General features: G+C 38.9%; 1 protein-coding gene across 4 annotated transcripts in view; it reads left to right on the top strand.

Annotated features, from left to right (window-relative positions):
- The window catches only part of slc25a21 (solute carrier family 25 member 21), a 523,053-nt gene that overhangs the window by 19,592 nt on the left and 485,219 nt on the right, over positions 1 to 18,242 (top strand). The gene's annotated exons all lie outside the window — the stretch shown is intronic.

Genomic DNA, 18,242 nt, shown 5'->3' with positions numbered 1-18,242 from the left:
CTCCACCATGGAATACTTTGAGATGGAGTTTCCAGGCTAGATCAGCAAAAGTGAAGAATTGTGATCACTTGTGAAGTTTGGTGATATTTGATGATCTACTATATTGCGTGTGGTGGGGGTGAACATTGCAGTAGGATCAGTCTTGATCTAGTATTTGATGTGAGAAGTGGGTGTTATGATCTTTGTGTATTGCCCATATTTAATGCGTATTAATTCTGGATGTTAGACATGAGTTGCTCAATTATTGTGGATTTTATTACTGTTCCAACATTGAACAAACAACAATAAACTTTAATGCAATATTGTGGAATTGTATAGCTTTATTATCTCAGTAATTTCCTTGGAAATCGCACTTCTTCTAAGTTAAAAATAAAAGCCACTGATCCCTAGCCAGATTGTAATATAAGTTTGGCAGTCTAGTGTGTCAGATCCCCTATTGCTATTTGCTGTAGTGAGATTTTCTAGTAACTTCAATGACAGGCGTTTCCGAGAAAGAGGGAGAGCACAAAGGCTGTAGCTCCAGGCAGGTTATCTCTCTGACTTCATGTCTTACAACTTTTTAGATCCATAAACAGGATCTGTCTGAATGAATGGGTTGTAGACTCGATGACTCCATTCTTTGCAAATTCAAACCTTTTCCCTTGCTGCAGCCTGTCTGCTTTGTAAATTGTTGTTTCTAAGTCGTCAAAGATATCAATATATTTTCAGTCAATAACATTGTCAATGACTATTTCAGATAAAACACCTTCATAATAAAGTGGAGAAGTCTTCAGGTACATTTGAATAGATCATCCATCAGATAAATTGCTGCTCTGCATTGCATATTATTGATATGAATTGATATCGGTTGATATCAATAGCTGGCTCTTTCTGCTTTGCCCAGAGTTTCCAATTGTTCTTTAAAGACAGCTCAACTTTTTTTTTGGAAGCTTTAAAGATTTGATAGATGTCTGAACTTATTTTTTTGACAATCAGACTCGCCATCTATTTGCCTGTTTTAAAACTTAAGTAAATATACATTTATGGGCTCCCTGCAAAAGCAATAATGGATTCTGTAGTGTGGGGTTTATTTACAAACTAGGCTTGTATTGTCAGTTTGATCGTTTGCCTTTCTTTCATACTCATAATGGATTCTGCCATGCAGGATTTGCTTATACTGTTGTTCAAGGGATGTATATCTGTTTATTTTGATATATTTTCTGGGCCTTCAAATACTCAATGTCATTGTAGTGTTTTTGAGTTCTCTATATGAAGTGGATGCTGGACATTTTGCAAGGGGGTGAAGAGGAGATGCAAGAGTTAGGGAATGAGCTTTATATTGCCCTGTAGCACTGGACTGATGTCACTTCTAATATATATAAATATCAACTGATACCCAAACAATTGATTTAAGATAATCAGTCCATGGTCTTCTATTGCTTTTTTTCATGGCAATGCATTAATAAATCAGGATGTGGAGGTGCTGGTGTTAGACTGGAGTGGACAAAGTTAACAATCATACAACACCAGGTTATAGTCCAACAGGTTTATTTGGAAGTACTAGCTTTGAGTGCTGCTCCTTCATCAGGTGACTAGTGGAAAATAGTCATCAGACACAGAATTTATAGCAAAAGATCATAGTGTCATGAAGCTGATACAATATATTGAACAAACCTAGATTGCCGTTAAATCTTTCTTAACTAGAGTCAACTTCCCAAGCAACCATCACTTCTTTTTTCCTGACGTATAAATTTGTTGTTACTGTTTGAAATCTTGCATTATTCCATTTGCTCTTATGAGTGTAAAAAGAGAAGACAGGATAATAGTTTTCTTTTTTTCCTCAGTATTCAAATTCTGTGCTACTAAGCAATTGGAAGATGAAATTTCTTGTATACTTTGAAACCAATGAATTCAAGAAGGAAATATCTTGAACTGCAACTAACAAAATCTTCTGTTATCCTTCAGTAATCATTGGTGGCTCTTAAGTTGTTAAGGAATCAAATATTGTGATCTGCCATAAGATCTTTACATCTCAAAATTAAACAGTAAATGGTTTCAATTTGCCAACTCAATTGAGGTGAGATGTTCCTTTGTTTAATTCAAGCTGTTATCTCCCAGCATTCTGCTCCAAAGATCCGTGCATGTCATTTGACATTTAGGGGATTTACATCTGGTTTCTTCAGCTGCTACTACACACAGACCTCTGAGATCCATAAAATGGCTGGAGAAATTAGGAGAATGTAGTTATGTACGTAAAGATAATTTTAACTTCTTGTTTTGTTCAATATTTTTCCCTGCCTAGCAAGGAAACGTGCAATGACATGACACTAACATGAGAAGCAGTACAAAATAATGAGATCTGGCAAGAAATTTGAAAATGAAATTTGATCAGAAATGTTTGTCTTTGGTCAATTTCAGAATGTTATTTGTTAATCACATATAATAGAGGTCAATAATAAAGCAAACCTCATGGTGTATTCTGTGGTTATTGATTTAAAAACAAAATACAGTCAAACCACTTCTGCCCTTTCTGTCACATTTGCATAAGACACTGCTTCCTTGGTAAATGTTTTCCAAGGTCAATTTTTGAATAGAGTTGCAATTTAAGAATTAAATATTATTAGTCATTTAACTATTAAATAACCAAATGTGCTCCATAATTTAATTTCAGGCAATCATTATTTATGTTTATTATTCTGAATTGTAAAACTACAATCAGAGTATTTGCCACATACCAGGAGACAGTTATTTCAAGTGGGAGATCTGAATTTGAACTCACTCTTCAACGACATTGACAGAGGATAAGTGATCATTTTTCACCAATGAAAGGCATGGAAAAAAAAAACTAATGGTTGCCAACCCACATCTTCAGTGTGTACCCTTGTAGGTTACTCAAGGAGCAGTCATTGTTCATTGTATAGACAGTTCATTCATTGCCAAAACAGACAGCTAAAGTATGAGAAGATGGATTTGAAGAGAGAGTCAAGCAAAATATTTCCTTCAGTTGGACAGCATTACATAAAATATTACCTACCACAATGGCAGCCGTACATTCTTCAAAAAGGAAAATGTAAATATTCATTTTGTTTCATCTGTGGCAATATTTTCTAATAATATGAAATGCTACACTTAATGCTTGGCAGCCATTTCTCAAATTATTCATCGACAGAATTTGTATTCTGTTTTTAGACTCTATGTTCCAAGTTCATTTCAATGTTAGGATATTTGCATTGTGTTTAAGATATATCCATTTTGATACAATTTTTAAAATATTTCCTAACTGTAATTTTTAAGCGGTTTTTACTTTGCACATTACGAAGTTGCTACCTGTATTGTTGGAACTTGCCATTGTACAGGGAGACAGTAGCATCATCTGTTACCCAAACAACAATTGTACAACTATATTTTTGAAAAAATTGTAAGGTAGTGTGGGCAAATTGAAAGTTCTATGGATACATCACCTTTGTCTGTTAGCAAAAAGGCTCCATAAAATGAGAAAAATGTAGTTTAATGGAATGTGAAGTCTTTTAGTAATATTAAATAATCACTTAATGGTTCCAAGCAGTTTCTAATTTTTGATTCTTTAGGTATTTGGAAAAGAAAATCTTATAAAGAGAAACATTCTTCCCATTTCCCCCACCCCGTTCCAAATTGAATTTTAAATTATTTTGCAATTTGTAACTTCTGGTTTAGATGGGCTTCCAAAATCAAGCCAAAATTTGGGGGATTGTTGTACTGTATAAATGGCTGGGAACAAATCTAGTAGAGGAAAATTGCATCTATTGGTTAAGTCACATCAGATTCTGACCTGAATAATTAACGAATGGCCTTGGTATCTTTTAGTGATTAGCTTAGTTGGTCATCCAGAGGTCATAGTCATAGTCATGGACATATACAGCACTGGATACAGATCCTTCATTCCAACTTGTCCATGCCAACCAGATATCCCACCCACTCTAGTCCCACCTGCCAGCACCCGGCCCATATCCCTCCAAATCACTCCTATTCATATACCCATCCAGATGCCTTTTAAATGTTGCAATTGTACTAGCCTCCACCACATCCTCTGGCAACTCATTCCATACATGTAGCACCCTCTGAGTGAAAACGTTGCCCCTTAGGTCTCTTTTATATCTTTCCCCTCCCACTCTAAAATATGCCCTCTAGTTCTGGATTCCCCCACCCCAGGGAAAAGGCTTTGTCTATTTACCCTATCGATGTCCCTTATGATTTTTTAAACCTCTAAGGTCACCTCTCAGCCTCCGGCGCTCCAGGGAAAACAACCCTAGCCTATTCAATCTCTCCTATAGCTCAAATCCTCCAACCCTGGCAACCAACAGTGGCCTAACCAATGTCCTGTACAGCCTCAACATAACCTCCCAACTCCTGTACTCAATACTCTGACCAATAAAGGGAAGCATACCAAAAGCCTTCTTCACTATTCTACCTACCTGCGACTCCGCTTTCAAGGAGCTATGAACCTGCACTCCAAGGTCTCTTTGTTCAGCAGCACTCCCTAGGACCTTACCATTAAGTGTATAAGTCCTGATAAGTTTTGATTTCCCAAAATGCAACTCCTCACATTTATCTAAATTAAACTCCATCTGCCATTTCTCAACCCATTGGCCCATCTGATCAAGATCCCATTGTAATCTGAGGTAACCTTCTTCGCTGTCCACTACACTTCCAATTTTGGTGTCATCTGCAAACTTATTAACTATACCTCTTATTCTCACATCTAAATCATTTATATAAATGATGAAAAGTAATGGACCAAGCACTGATCCTTGTGGCACTCCACTGGTCACAGGCCTCCAGTCAGAAAAACAACCATCCACTACCACCCTCTGTCTTCTGCCTTTTGAGTTAGTTCTGTATCCACATGGTGAGTTCTCCCTGTATTCCATGAAACCCAACCTTGCTCACCAGTCTCTCATGTTGTCAAATGCCTTACTGAAGTCTATATAGATCACATCTACCACTCTGCTGTTATCAATCATCTTTGTTACTTTTCAAAAAACTCAATCAAGTTTGTGAGACATGATTTCCCACTCATAAAGCCATGTTGACTATCTTTAATCAGTCCCTGCCTTTCCAAATACATGTACATCCTGTCCCTCAGGATTCCCTTCAACAACTTGCCCACCACCGACGTCAGGCTCACTGGTCGACAGTTCCCTGGCTTGTCCTTATCATCTTTCTTCAACAATCCTGCCACGTTTGCCAACCTCTAGTTTTCCAGCACCTCACCTGTGATTATTGATGATACAAATATCTCCGTAAGAGGCCGAGCAATCACTTCCCTAGCTTCCCACAGAGTTCTAGGGTACACCTGATCAGGTCCTGGGAATTATCCACGTTTATGCGTTTCAAGACATCCAGCACTTCCTTCTCTGTAATATGGACATTTTTCAAGATGTCACCATGTATTTCCCTACATTCTATATCTTTCATATCCTTTTCCACAGTAAATACTGAAGCAAAAATGTGCCGAAGATAATCCTAATTTAGAGAACCTGGACATTTGAGTGTGGGTAAATAACTTGGTTTAAGTATTTAAGAACTTTAACACTGGAGGGAGTAAATTCATCCTGAAGTTTAAAAACTAATGTAACTCTTGTGGACTTAAGTATGTAAGTTGCTCACTGATCTTAAAGGTTTTTTTTTCAGGCGTTTCGTCACCAAACTAAGTAACATCATCAGTGAGAGTCTCTGCTGAAGCGCTGGTGGTGTGTCCTGCCTCTCTGTTTATAGGTCTTGATTTCTTAAGGGGGATTATGTCATTTCCGGCTCTTTTTTTTCAAGGGAAGGTAGATACGGTCTCAGTCGTGTTTATTGAACTTCTCCAAGTGCTATCTTGGAGATTCTGTTTTCTTAACATATTTACAAGTAAGGGGAGAAACTAACTTAGTTAGTTATATCCTTTAAATAAATATCCCTATATTATAAATGTGTGTGTTTCAGCAGTTGAATTATAAACCTTAAAAGGTACAGCGTCATGTTTAAAAGTAGCTTTGTGCTGTAAATCTGGTCTTAATTTTCCAGTTAGTAAGAAACATTGCATTCCAGTGCATTTGCCATAAAGAAACGGATTTCTTTTTAGGGGAGTTACTGAATGTGGGCAAGTTTCCTACCAGTCAGAAAGAAAGAATAGTTAAAGGGTCAACCAATCTGGATACTTCTTACAGCCCAGTTTTGGAGTTACATTAGGTGAAGCTGGAGAACAGCTGTTCAATGGAACATAAAATACCAAGCTTAAGAGATCCAAAATATGAAAAGAAAATGATTTTACATGGAGCTCTGGTGGGAATAAAAGAACTTGCTTTTGTTTGAAAACATCATTCATGTGCATATTCATTAGAATGGGTGGAGGTACATGTTAAGACTAATGACCAGCATAAATAAGTTAGACTACATGGTTTGTTTGTTTTCTGTAGATTCTGTGTTGATCTAAGAATATAATGATAAGTTTGAAGATAGTATTCTAAATAAGGAAAGCTGTGAATATCAGAGATTCTTCACTGGACAGTTTTGTGGGGTTGCTAATGGAAGACCAGTAGTAATTGTATTGGCAGCATTGCTCTTCTGAGCTCTGACTTCTGTAATTCTTATAATTTTAATTTACCAGTAATCTGCATTCTTGTTTTAGTGTAGCACATTCATTTTATTTGTGTTTAAAACATGCAATTTAAAATTTAGCAGCTTGTAGAAAAGCAAGTGTCCAGTTTTGTTTTGATGACTTATTGTGAAAAAGTAAATTTGCGCAAAATTGGGCAGCTAATATAGTTTAACTTTAGGTCTGGGCCTGTCTGGTTTCAAACTGTCATGCAGCTTTATTGAGATGCCCAGCAGAGAGAGGTAATTCTGAATGTTAAATGGCTATTCTTTGACCAAACATTTGGCTCAGGAGATAAAGAATGAAAAAGTGAGTGAATGCCTGCAATTAAAAATAAATACACTTTGCTATTATTCAAGCCCAATTCTTTATACATGTGGTAACAAGATTGGGAAAATATAATTAGTTAGGAGAGTGGGAAATAGCAATGCGTTTGAATGCTTAGAACCTGAGCGTCTATCATTATAACTTGAATATAGAATTAGAGAAGTATTCCTTTTCATAGTAGAATTCTGTAGGAGTGTTTCGGTTCAAGAAAGTAGTTAAATCAGATTGAACATGTTATTTGGTTTGCAAGGTGGAATTTGTAAGCCAGCAGGAGCTCTGGTTGGATGCATTTCTGGAATTTTCATCATGTCACCTTCATTTAGCTACCCACTCTCACATTCCAGTGTGGTAGTATCTGCAGTGCATTCACATAAACTGAGAAGCAAACAGACTTTTGAATATCAGTAGATTACTTTGATTGTCAGTCAAATAACCTTTTTTCTCATCTTCAATATTTCAACAACAAATAAAAAAAGCATACAAATAAAATAAGAACAAAAAAGCAATATGCTTGTGATTTTACTCCTGCGTTGCCTACATAATTTCTTGGAGAGTAATCTTCCGTTCCTGGAGATTCTAGGACAATATTGGAAGGTTGACCGCCATATACTCAATGTTTATATGCGTAGATAGCTAACCATTAGCATTAGAGTCGTAGAATTGTACAGCATGAAACAGACCCCTTGTCCACTCATCTATGCTGACCAGATGTCGTAAATTAATCTAGTTACATTTTGCCAGCTTTTGGCCAATATCCCTCCAAACCCTTCCTGTTCATATACCTATCCTGATGCCTTTTAAATATTGTAATGTATACATGTTGTAAGCCTCTATCACTTCCTTTGGCAGCTCATTTCATACATGTACCACCCTCTGCGTAAAAACATTGCCCCTTAGGTCCCTTTTAAATCTTTCCCCCCTCACCTTAAATCTATATCCTCTAGGTTTGGACTCCCTTACCCAGGAAAATCAGATTATGGAGTCTGTTTAAATGAACCTTTTCTTTTATTTCTTACCTTATTCCTCAATGGTCTGACTGCAAGAGCGTGAAAGTGAGGCTAGAATCAAAGGAGATTATGTTTATACCATGCACATTAATTAAATTACCTTGTGGTTTAACTTTATTCTGTTGAAGCTATTGTATTATTAATAAATTGTTAGTTATTTTGTTTAAGCTATAAACTTAGTGTCTGAGAAAAAGGCCATATCTGTTCACCTTTTCTATGTCCCTCATGATTTTTAAAAATCTTTATAAGGTCTCTCCTCAGCCTCTGTACTTCAGGGAAAATAGCCCCAGCCTATTAAGCCTCTCCCTTTATCTCAAACCCTCCAATCCTGGAAACATCCTGTAAACCTTTTTTTGCACCCTTTCAAGTTTAACAACATCTTTACCAAAGCAAGGAGACCAGAACTGAACAGAGAATTCCAAAATACCAATGTCCTGTACAGCCTCAATATGACATCCCAACTCCTATACTCAATACACTGATCAGTAAAGTCAAGCATGCCAATCACCACCTTCACTACCCTGTCAATCTGTGACTGCACCCTTAAGAAACTGAGAACCTGCAGCCCAAGGTCTTTTTGTCCGGCAACACTTCCCAGAACCCTACCGTTAAGTTTATTGCCCTCTCCTGATTTGCCTTACTAAAATGCAACACCTCACACTCATTTAAATTAAACATCATCTGCCACTTCCTCAGCCCTTCAGCTCATCCCATTATACGCTGAGACAACATTCACTGTCCACTGCATTACCAATCTGAAGTAAATAGCAAGTGGAGTTGAGATGTTACTGAAATTACAAAGTTTGGTCTGAAGAGGCTGAGGGAGAAGGGGAGGATAATTTTACAGAGAAACTTGAAGTAGTGCTTAATAAACAGAAAAAAAAATGAAGGAATAGCAAGGTAAGATCATCAAAGGATGAAAAGGAGCTACAAGTACAATGGGGGAGGTCAAGGTATAGTGCTGCATGCTGGGTCAGGCAAATGGTGGAAAGTACAACAAGGTTTCCAGAGACCCAGACATAGAACAGAACAACCTTCTCCACTATTGGAAACTATATAGTATATTGTGAGATGCAAAAAACCAGTGAAATGCCTGCAACGAAATCAGGAAAAGTATTACCTTCCACTTCCATAAGGTAAGCAGTCAATGTTAGAGGTGACTAGTTGCGCATAATTCACCACTCCTACTGATTAGTAGTTTATCATGTGGCACCAAAAATGCCTTTCTCTATCTATCGTCTCCGTCTCCCACTCCCACCCCACAAAAAAAACCAAGAACATGTGAATCTGTCTTCTAAAGAACTGCAACAATTCTTAACTCACCATACATTTTGGAAAACATTTTCAAAAGTGATAATTTTCTATGAAAAGAAGTACATCTTGGCACATATCATGAGTCTGGCTTTAGATTTCATCAAAAATTCCCACTAATCCTACATTTCTTCACCATCTGAAATAACCTATCCAATTAGATTTGATACCATAGTTAAGTTCATGATTTTCCAAAGTAGGTAGCCCTCCGTTATACTTGAGTTCTGAGGCGAAGTAACATCTTTGTCATCCTCTTTGATATTGTCTGCAAAGCCTTGGTATCCTTCACCATTGTCTGGGGATCAAAACTGAATACAAACCTCCAAACTTACATGTAGCAGAGTCTTGATATTCACCAAAAAATCTTAAATTCTACTTGTTTTGTCTTTAGCTACTTTGCACTACCTGTATATTGCAAATAAGTATTTATTTCCCTCGGTTCTCTTTCATAATCTGTTGACTTTATTGTACCCCTCCCCTCCCCTCCCCTCCATTTTGCATTATGTAAACATGACTAGTGATTCTTAAGCCCAAAAACTTTGACATTGTATTTTTCCTTATTAAAGGCATGCTCACTCTCTGAATTAGTTTACATCAGTCTTCAGCCTATTGGGTTGCATGTACATTAAGGTCCTTACCTAAATTATGTGTAAATCATGGTGATCGGTCTTGCATTGTATTAGTGTCCCAACTACTGGACCTGATGATCCAGATTCAAGTCCAACTGCCTTGCATTTGCGGCACAGTAAAACTAAAACAGTCCCTCACACTAAAAATTGCCCCCAGTGGAACTTAACCAGATTTTGTGAATAATCAAAACCAGATATTAAGGTTATAGCTTAAACAAAAGACCTAACAATGTATTAATAATACAGTAGCTTTAGCCAAGTAAAGTTAAACCACAAGGTAATCTAATTAATGTCTATGATATAAACATAATCTCCTTTGATTCTAGCTCCATTTTCACACAAATGCAGTCAGACAAGCAGATATCATTTAGGGATAAAGCAAGAGATTAAAGGCAAAGGTATAACTGGGCAGTTCATTTAAACAGACTTCACGATCCGTAACACCACAGTCCATAGAGTTTTATTTTGCTTGGTTTCTGAAGACAGCAGTGCATGGAACCAGCTTCCAGTCACCTCTGAGGAATGTTTGCTTAATACTTATAACAGATTCTATTGCCCAAATTTCCATAAGTTGATAATGGGAGGATAACCAGGGAACTACAGCTTTCACAGGCATAATCCTTCTGATTTAAATGCAATTCAAAATCTTTGGTTTCTCTTTTTTAAACTGGTTGTCTCCCTGTGAGACCCTTGCTAACTTAACCATCTCCATCTATTTCTTCATAATGAATCTACAGAAGCAAAATGTCTACAGCATTCTTAGAACAAGAATCAACAAGCAATAAAATACCAGGCCTGGTTTCACAAGCAAATATCAATTTGTTTGCTTTGTTTCTAATCAAAGTCCTGCTCTAAGTCTGCAGGTCACATTCAGCTCTCAGCTCACAGTTCACATTTCCAAACCAAAACTGACTTTAGAAAATAATAAAATAATGAAAAATCAGTGCGGGTTCTAACAGTACCTCTGAAAATCATGAAGACCATTGATTGGAGAAGAGCCTTGTGGAACTTCAGACAAGGGTAAGAGAACCACCAAGTAATATTAGAGATGAAAACTTCAGTTGGTGGAAGGATCGAAAACCAGAGGTCATTTGAGTGAAAGTTATTGACAAAAGAATTAATGCATACGTGAGGAAGATGTTTTTTATTACAGCAAGTGCAGAGGATCTGGAATGCTTCGTCAAAATGTGGTGGAGTTGGATTCCATCATGAACTTTAAAAGAGAATTTATTCTTTTTCTGAAGCAAGAAGAATTGAAATGGACTTTGGGTAGAATTGTGCAAAATGTTCTTCTATAGATATGTAGACATGATGGGCCAAGTGGCTTTCCTCTATACTTAAGCTGCTTACGATTGTATGATCAAGTCTTACTCAGACTGTATCTAATTACTAACGATGCTTATGAGAGTTTAACTAGCTGCTTATACAATGTAATACCTGTTCCTGGATCCATAAGAAAATCCATCAACAACTGCTGAAAGCCCCATGAGAGTTTAAATTTTTTTTGTCACTCCTCTTAAATAATAGGAACAAGTGAGCCCTTTCAAATTCATTAAAAGTGAACATGAATGAGTTATGGAATATATAAGCTAATGTTTCACTACGTTGACCCATCTTTTAAACAGTGATGTCTCATTGCTAATGATCCACAGAGTCTCTAGCTGTTTGATGTCCAATTTGATCATAAATAGCTAAATTTCTTTGGCTTTGCGACATTACATATGATTCACAACAGCTAAGCAAACTGATGTTGGAGTTGCAAGAACATAAAAAATTGGAGTTGGAATAGACAATTCAGCCCCTCACCCTGCTCCACCATTCAGTCAGTTGATAACTGATCTGCTTATGGCCTTAATTTAATTTTATTGCTTTCCCCTAGAATATTGAATGCTTTTGACCAATAATCTATCTAACTCAGCCTTGAATTTATTCACTGACCAACCTCCACACTGCTCTGGAGACAAAAACATTGAGGTAAAATAATCTCATTTCAGATCTATGGGAGATCTCTAATTTGTAAACTCTATACCTGGGTTCTAAACTCGCTCTGTCCGTCCCCTCACGACTATCTCTAGAAGGCCAGCTCTCATTCTTCTACACACCCACTAGGTACAGGTTCAACTTGCTGAGCTTTGTTATACATTTTTGTCCCAGGAATCAGTTGTGCAATACTGTTTTCTGAACAGCACCTAATCCAGGTATATCCATTTCAATATCAAATGCTTTGGTCATATCTGGTCTGGTGCCAGTCATTGACATCAGTTTGATTTATAATAATGTCTTCTAGGAGAAAGTGAGGACTGCAGATGCTGGAGATCAGAGCTAAAAATGTGTTGTTGGAAAAGCGCAGCAGGTCAGGCAGCATCCAAGGAGCAGGAGAATTGACGTTTCGGGCATGAGCATTCCTTCTTGGATGCTGCCTGACCTGCTGTGCTTTTCCAGCAACACATTTTCAGTTATAATAATGTCTCACTTACATACATCCTTGTATCTTAGTTTACTTTTTGTCCAACAGGTTTAAAGGCACTATCAATTTTGTTGCATAGTGCATCTTTTAGAAAACAAACCTCAACTGTTCTTACGATATGTCCTAGCCATCACACTTACTTACACATTTCAAAAATATTGGAAAGCTGCAGTATTTCTGTGTCTGATATGCAATATGTGAATCAAATTCTGTCGACAGAAGTAATTTTAGAGTTTTAGCTATTTCTGTCAGATTGTGCACAGTTAGCTACCATAACTTGGGTATAAGATTGGAATAAGCCATAAATAACAACTTAAATTAATTTATCACAGTAGAACCGGAGCATTACAAAGGATACCCCTGACAATATCTCTTAAAATCAGATATGGCTGCCAATATGCTCTATGAAGATATGTAAGATGATTACATTTGATTCACAGAGCCTCGTCCGTTACTTGGAAACTTAACCAGGCATAATATTTATGTTCTGGAGCAGTTCTGCATTAAAGCAAGTTTTATCATAATGAGTAATCTTAGCATCTTATTCCGTAGATATGATGATAGACAGCAAAATATTGTTGTCATTGCAGAATAGACTGATGCTTTATTTTAATAGTGGCTAATTTCAGTAAGATAAAAACTGGAAGGGAATTGTTAGTGCTTGTGTGAAGGTATGTAAGGACATGAATTCTAGTTTGAGTGTAAGTGATTTATTCAATACAGCAATATCACTTGTGGAAGGAATTTGCAAAAATCCGCAAAGCGTTGGTTTATAGTATGTCAGTGAACTATACATGAATGAATTCATGCACTTGGTTATACATTTACAAAGAAAATTATTGCTCCAATTCCTAAAGAAAATAAAAACACTGATTCAACCGATGGAAGAAAGATATTGAGTTAATTGATTATGGCTTGACCCATACTAAAAAAGGTGGTAGATTTCTAGGAGAATTGTCAAAGGAAAGATCTAAATGTCCTTCTCCCTGGTATTAAAAATGATCCTTGCCAAGATCCATAGCTTTGAAATTGATAATCAAGATAAAATTTGATTGCTTGAAGAACTTGGGTTTTGAAGGCTTATGAAAAAACTATTGTAAGATTTGTAGACATACCTGTCTAGTATCTTCAAAAGGTAGAAATTGAAAGTTCACTCGAAACATTGGAAACAGATTTTAATTAAGATCTTTAGAAATCATATGACAGGTGATAATTGCTTGCTTTGCTGTAGATTTTGCTGGGGTTTTTCAAGTCATGAGTGTTTTAGAGAGACTGGTTTTATTTGATTAAGTTGGAGGGAAGCCTGCCAAGAACAGGCCTGGGTTGAAAGCAGGCTTGCTTTGAGCAAGCTCCCCAGCTGATCTCTCCCAGTTCTGAAAAGAAAATCCTCCACATCAGTTTTGGGTGAAATCTATTTGCATTCTTTGTGGAAGATTGATTGAAGATTTGAAAATTTCAAGTTTTTCTTTTCCTGAACAGGTTGTCAAAGAGTCATAGAGATGTCATAGAGATCCTTCGGTCATTATTTCCTGTACATGCATACTTTTTTTGTGTTTCATATACCAGAACATCAAAATCCCTGTTTACCTCAGTCATAGAGTCATTGAGACGCACAGCACGGAAACACACCCTTCAGTCCAACTCATCCCTGCCGACCAGATATCCTAACCTAATCTAGTACCATTTGCCAGCACTTGGCCCATATCCCTCTAAACCCTTCCTATTCATACCCTTCCAGATGCCTTTTAAATGTTGCAATTGTACCAGCCTCCACCGCTTCCTCTGGCAGTTCATTCCATACACGCACTATCCTCTGCGTGAAAAGGTTGCCCCTTAGGTCCCTTTTTATATCTTTCCCCTCTAACCCTGAGCCTATGCCCTCCAGTTCTGGACTCCCCCACTCCAGGGAAAATATTTTGTCTATTTATCCTCTCCATGCTCCACATAATTTTATAAATCTCTGTAAGGTCAGCCTCCAGCGCTCCAGGGGAAATATCCTAGCCTATTCAGCCTTTCTCTGCTCCTCAAATCTCTCAACGCTGGCAACATCCTTCAAGATCTTTTCTGACCTCAAGCGTCGAGCCCTCCATTTCTGTTTTTAGTAGCAGGAAGAGCAGGAGCTGTCGGGAAAGGTGAGTCACTAATTTAAATCTTTAAAAGCTTACCTCAGAGAGAAGTTGTTTCTGGGAAAGGAGGGACTTTTTTTCCCCTCAGCTATATAACTGAGTGTTTTCTAGGGTCTCCCACCCATCCACCTCCTCTAACCTTTAAACACCGGGCACATCAGACAAGCTTCTCTTTTTTTATTTTCTGATAAGGGGACAGGCAGGGATGGCAGTGCAGGGAGAAGAATGTTCCTCCTGCATGATGTTTGAGGTAAGGGATGCCATTAGTGTCCTATTCCAAGTACATCTGCAGGAAGTGCATGCACCCAACTCTTGCTCCTCCAAGACCTTGTTAGGGAACTGGAGCGGGAGCTGGATGAACGTCAGATCATTCGGGAGGAAGAGTCTATGATAGATAAGAGTTAAATGGAAGTAGTTACTCCTGAGCATGGAGAAAGCTGGGTAACTTTGGAAGGGGGAAGAAACGGTCAGTGCAGGGATTCCCTGTGGTCATTCTCCTTAAAAACAAGTTTACCATTTTGAATACTGTCGGGGGGTGGTGGGGTACTTACCGGGGCATACACTGGGGTGCAGGTCTCTGGTACAGAGTCTGTTCCTGTTGCACAGAAGGGAAGGAGAGAGTGTTGGTCATTGGGGACTCAATAGTTAGAGGGTCAGATAGAAGGTTTGTTGGGAATGAAAGAGACTCATGGTTAGTGGTGTGGCTTCCCCAGTGCCAGGGTCTGTGATGTCTCGGATCATGTCTTTGGGGCCCTGAAGGGAGAGGGTGACCAGCCCCAAGTCGTAGTCCACATAGGTAGCGACGACATAGGTAGCGACGACATAGGTAGAAAGAGGGATAGGGATGTAAGGCGGGATTTCGGGGAGCTAGGGTGGAAGCTGAGAGCTAGAACAAACAGAGTTGTTATCTCTGGTTTGTTACCCGTGCCACGTGATAGCGAGGTGAGGAACAGGGAGAGATATCAGCTGAACACATGGCTGCAAGGATGATGCAGGAGGGAGAGTTTTAGGTACATGGATAATTAGGGCTCATTCTGGGGAAGGTGGTACCTCTACAAACAGGACGGTCTTTATTTGATCCAGAGGAGTACTAATATCATGGATGGGAAATTTGCTAATGCTAGGAGGCGGATGGGAAACTGTGTAGTTCCAGTTCACAGGAGGATGTGAGTAGGGAGGACATGAACAGGATTTTATGGTCACAGGAGTGTTCTGGCAGACAGCAAGCTGGTTTTAAGTGTGTCTCCTTCAATGCCAGGAGTATCCAGAAGAAGGTAGGTGAAGTTGCAGCATAGATAGTTACCTGGGACTTTAATGTCGTGGCCATTTCTGAGACATGGATAGAGCAAGGCTGGGATTGGATGTTGCAGGTTCCGGGGTTTAGATCTTTCATTAAGGTAAGGGAAAGTGGTAAAAGAGGGGAAGGTGTGGCTTTGTTAGTCAAGGACAGTAGAAAAGTGGCTGAAAGAACTTTTGACGAGGACTCATGTATTGAGGTGGTATGGGCTGAGGTTAGAAACAAGAGAGGAGAGGTCACACTCCTGGGAGTTTTTTATCGGCCTCTGCAAAGTTCCAGGGAGGTGGAGGAGAGGATTGGCAAAATGATTCTGGGCAGGAGTGATAGGAACAGGGTGGTCATTATGGGGGACTTTAACTTCCCCATCATTGACTAGAAATGCTAGTACGTCGGATGGATCAGTTTTTGTCCAATGTGTGTAGGAGGGTTTCCTGATACAGAATGTCGAAGGGCCGGAAAGAGGGGAGGCCACACTGGATCTGGTAGGTGAGCACTTTGGAGAGAATAATCATGATTCTGTTACGTTTAGTTTAGTGATGAAAAGGGATAGGTACATGCCACAGGCAACAGTCATAGATGGGGGAAGAGCAATTATAATGCGATTAGGCAAGACTTAGGAGGCATAGAATGGGGTAGCAAAATGCAGGGCAAGGGGGCAATCGAAATGTGGAGCTGGTTTAAGGAACAGATATTGCATGTCCTTGATAGATATGTCCCTGTCAGGCAGGGACAAAGTGATAAGGTAAGGGAACTGTGATTTACTAAAGGAATTGTATCTCTTATTAAGTGGAATAGGGAGGCTTATGTGGCATTGAGACAAGATGGTTCAGATGAGTGATGGAGAGTTACAGATTAGCTAGGAAGGATTTAAAGAGAGAGTTAAGAAGAGCAAGGAGGGGACATGAGCAGTCTTTAGCAGGTAGGATAAAGGAGAGCCCTAAAGCTTTCAATAGGTATGTGAGAAATAAAAGGATGAACAGGGTAAGAATAGGGCCAATCAAAGACAGAAGTGGGGAGTTGTGTGTGGACCTTGTGGAGATCAGAGAGTTGCTAAACGAATATTTCTCATTTGTTTTCACTCCGGAAAAGGAGAATATTGTAGAGGAGAAAACTGACGTACAGGCTATTAGACTAGAAAGGATTGAGGTTAGTAAGGAGGGAGGTGTTATCACTTCTAGGTGTGAAAGTAGAGGCCAGATTAGATTTATCCGTGGATTCTCTGGGAAGCTGGGGAGGAGTTGGCAAAACCTTTGGCCTTGACTTTTAAGTCATCGTTGTCCATAGGTTTAGTACCAGAGGGCTGGAGGATTGCAAAAGGGCAGTAGAGATGACCCAGGTAATTATAGACCAGTGAGCCTTATATCTGTTGTAGGAAAAGTTTTGGAAATGATTATAAGAGATAGGATTTACAATCACCTAGCAAGCAACAGTTTGATTGGAGATAGTCAACATGGTTTCATCAAGGGCAGATCATGTCTCACAAACCTCATTGAATTTTTTGAGAAGGTGACCAAGCATATGGATGAGGATAGGGCAATTGATGTGGTGTACATGGACTTCAGCAAAGCTTTTGGTAAAGTTCCACATGGTAGGCTACTGGAGAAAATGTAGAGGCATGAGATTGAACGTGATTTAGCAGTTTGGATTAGAAACTAACTTTCTGTAAGAAGACAACAAGTGATCGTTGATGGAAAATATTCAGCCTGGAGTCCAATTATTAGTGGTGTGCCACAAGGATGTTTTGCGACCACTGCTGTTTGTCATTTTTATAAATGACTTGGATGCAAGCATAGGTGGATGGGTAGTAAGTTTGCAGATGATACTAAAATCGGTGGAGTGGTGGACAGTGTGGAAGAATGTTGCAGTTTGCAGGGGGACTTAGATAAACTGCAGAACTGGGCTGAAAGGAGGCAAGTCGAGTTCAATGCAGATAAATGTGAGGTGTTTCACATTGGAAAGAATTACAGGAAAGCAGAATACTGGGTCAATGGAAAGATTCTTGGTGGCGTAGATGTGTAGAGGGATCGTGGTGTCCATGTACATAGATCCCTGAAAGTTGCCACCCAAGTTGATAGTGCTGTTAAGAAGGTATACGGTGTGTTAGCTTTTATTGGTAGAGAGATTAATTTCCGGGGCTGTGATGTCATGCTGCAACTGTACAAAATGCTAGTGCGGCCTCACTTGGATATTGTGTGCAGCTCTGGTTGCCCCATTACAGAAAGGATGTGGAAGCATTGGAAAAGGTGCAGAGGAGATTTACCAGGATATTGGCTGGTCTGGATCGAAGGTCGATTGAGGAAAGACTGAGGGACTTGGGTCTGTTCTCATTGGAGAGAAGGCGGCTAAGAGGAGATTTAATAGAGACATACAAGATGATCAGAGGATTAGATAAGGTGGACAGTGAGAGTCTTTTTCCAAGGATGATGACATCATCTTTTAGGAGGGGGACATAGCTGCAAACTGAGCGGTAATAGATTTGAGGC

The sequence above is a fragment of the Chiloscyllium plagiosum genome, chromosome 10 (genome assembly GCF_004010195.1).
Source record: "Chiloscyllium plagiosum isolate BGI_BamShark_2017 chromosome 10, ASM401019v2, whole genome shotgun sequence".
Lineage (NCBI taxonomy): Eukaryota > Metazoa > Chordata > Chondrichthyes > Orectolobiformes > Hemiscylliidae > Chiloscyllium > Chiloscyllium plagiosum.
The sequence above is the reverse complement of the archived record's forward strand: the minus strand, read 5'-3'. Positions and strand labels throughout refer to the sequence as shown.